Source organism: Tribolium madens, unplaced genomic scaffold (assembly GCF_015345945.1).
Source record: "Tribolium madens isolate multiple individuals breed KSU strain unplaced genomic scaffold, Tmad_KSU_1.1 Scaffold_91;HRSCAF=231;Tcas5.2_LG7, whole genome shotgun sequence".
Taxonomy (NCBI): domain Eukaryota; kingdom Metazoa; phylum Arthropoda; class Insecta; order Coleoptera; family Tenebrionidae; genus Tribolium; species Tribolium madens.
This window is the reverse complement of record NW_025401063.1, coordinates 15382193-15385436: the sequence shown is the minus strand read 5'-3', so window position 1 is coordinate 15385436 and position 3244 is coordinate 15382193. Positions and strand designations below refer to the sequence as shown.

General features: G+C 29.5%; 1 protein-coding gene across 1 annotated transcript in view; it reads left to right on the top strand.

Moving 5' to 3' along the window:
* LOC123011511 (zwei Ig domain protein zig-8-like) overlaps positions 1–3244 on the top strand; it is a 247656-nt gene that overhangs the window by 186455 nt on the left and 57957 nt on the right. The gene's annotated exons all lie outside the window — the stretch shown is intronic.

Below are 3244 nucleotides of genomic sequence, written 5' to 3'. Positions count from 1 at the left end.
AAAAACAAAGATACAATTTTAAATCAAGTTGAACATTTTGTATTTTTTTTAATTGACCTGTCCGAGAATTTTTGCCAAAACAAAACATTCCCAGTTTTAATAAATAAGATTATTCCATAATTTTGCCGCTCACTGTATACATATACCAAAGTAAAAGTTTCATCTTACACCTAACCCTCATCATTCTAAAAAAATTTTTAGAAAGGCCCCCCTCAAAATTAATTCCTGGATCCGCCCCTGGTGTCCGTCGCCTATCCTACAGAAACAGGCACTATAAACGCTTTCTGCCCACAAAAATGATTTCGGTATTTGTTTGAAACTCCTGTCTCAAGTGCAGTATGCTTCCAACATGAAATGCACCTGTGCTAGTTTTGAATTCAATTGGGTTGAGGAATTGAATTAAAATATTATTTACCAACACACAAAGAATGAAACTGATCTTCGATGTTTTGGTGTAAAAGAATTAAAAATCTACAGGCCGATACAGAAACTTTATAAATGCAGTAATTTTTTATATTGCAAGTAATGTTTGGAAATTCAGTGTAATGCAATTATTTTCAAATATTTTTTTGAATTTGTTAGCTATGATCATCAAACCTGGATATTTTAACCCTTAAATGCCCATGCCTTTAAAACAAACATAAATGTCCATGCGGGGTCTTCTAGAGACTCCATTTGAATTTTTATTTTTTTAAGTATATAAAACACAAATCGTTATTTAAGAAATAAAAAAAACAAAAATTTTCACAGGTGAGGCTTCAGCTTTACTGACCTCGTCCTTTTACTTTTTTTACAGAGGAATAATGTTTAAATCCTATTCCTTCTGTATATTTTTCCATTTGTGATAATCAGGAAAAAATTTTAACAGTGAACATTTAAATTTTTTAATCTTGTATTTTTTTTATTTTGAAGTGTAACAATTTTCAATGGCTGATGATGGCGCAAGGGTGCCGAAACATGTCCCAACTTGACTAAATAAAATTTACCGATTTGTGGAGTTGACTTTTATATTACTTACTGTTTAAAACTATCCACTTTGGAAAGAAAATAGATCGAGTTCTACAAATAAAAAATAACTTTTAGGACTTGTTTAAATTATATTATCTAAATATACAAATTAACAAAAAAAGAACAAAAAGACAACACATTTACACGTATGCAAAACTAAAATCTAAATAAATACATCTGAAATACATATGAATAAGAATAATATGCAGAAAATAATCTTCGGGTATAAAAATTTATACTGATAAGCAGTTGGAACACGTTATAACTTGTCGCATTTGTTGCATTGGTCGCATGATGTATTTTTTTTCAATTGCCCTAGGACATTCATGACACTTACCAAGTTTCCTGTCTGGTTTAGGCTGATGTTGTTTGAAAGAATACACTTTTATTCAACAGTTTCGGAAAGCTAATTTATTATGTTTTTTATGATATTGAACCTTTTCTCTAAATTTCAAATTGCTTCTAGCAAGATCATCTGCTAATGCGTCAGTGATGGCATTATCAATATACCTAGTACGCTTCTAAATCAATATTCAAATTCGCTGCTATTTCTTCGAGCTCATATTGTAGCAGTGATCTTTTTCGTTCTCGTCAATACATTTTTTTTAATTCAATAAAAGACAAAAAGATTGAAATAAATAATTGGTCACTCAAACACTTTTGGGGGGTTCCCACGAGACCCCAGTTAACTTTATCATTTGCTACAACGCTAAAAACTACAAAACTACTAATTTTGTGGCACCATCCTATCTTGTCCTGCAAAAGACATTAAATAACAAATAAACAGGTCCAAATAAAAAATATATGCAAAAGTTTGTAGAAACGGGGTCCTCGAAAGACCCCGCATGGGCATCTAAGGGTTTTAAATATCATTGTTGCATTCAAACAAGTTGAGTTTTTGACATTTAATTCTTCATAATTTACTTCTCAACCATGAGATATAATTACAAGACCAGACCTCTAAAAGATTAGAAAACGTCATATTACTAAAGAATAGCGATTTCCCCTATTCTTTGATATTACTATTGTGACTTTAAATAAAAATATATCCTATTAAAATCATATTTGAAACTATTTACAATTTTATATTATTTAGGATGTTAAAAAAAAAGATTGTAAAATATTGAAAGAAGTAATTATGGATCAAGATAAACAAAAAAGTCTTTGGAGATATCGATGTGTTTTTTTTACCCCTTAAATTTATTTTGCAAAAATGTTTTATTTTTTTATCATAGTTCCCAGTAAATAACCACGAGGAGTTGCAAATACACCTAACTCAGCAATGCCAACAAATCCAAGCTAATGAGGGACGAAATTGTCATACCGTCGTGAAAATGTAAAGTAGATTTTTGTATTTACTAAAAGGTCTAAAAGGTTTGAAGAGTTTGCAAATAAATGTTTCAAAAAACGAATAATCTTCGATATATCCAAAACTGTTACTTTGCGGACTCATATTTAGTAAGAATTTTTTGTTTGTTTTGATCCATATTTATGTATGTATATTTGTATGTATTTTTGCATTAATTAGTTTAATTAGATTAGATTAATCGGTTTAATGAGTGCACCAAATGTTGAATCTAATAAGACAATTTCTATTTCTCGCGCCATTTCTATTGCCTATCCTGTAAAATAATGGAACCTTCTGGCTCAAAATTTGTTAGTAGAGTTCGGTTGCAACACAGATTCTCTTCTTTTACATAGAAATAAATTGTTTGTGACTTATTTCTCCTCAAAAAAACTCAGTTGCAACGTTTCCAGTGTGGCGATAGACTGGCACAAGATATATCTAAATTAATATTAAGTTTTGACTCTTATGACCAAAATATACTTGAAGAAAAGCCTCATAAAGTTCATCTCATTAGCAATGCAAAAACTTTCGGAGGTTTTCGATTTTGTCGCATTTTTTTGGTAAAATGTTAAAATTCCTTTGATATTATCAGTAATATGAAATTTGCTTTTTCTTTTATCAAACTGTTTGCTGTTAAAGTAAGTGCTCGTAAACCCACAGTGCTTGAATTAATTAGATAATTAATCGTCATCGATTTTCAAATAACAAGTAAAATTAGCGTAGAAAAGATTGTCCTGCTAATAAACGTTCGAAACCTTAGAGGCTAAGTAAATGACAAATCATTTTAAAAAATTTACTTATTTATACCGCAACTAAAATTAAATTAAAAAAGTAATTTTAATTAATGTTGAATTAGTTATTTATTTACTAAGATAACAAGTAAATGTC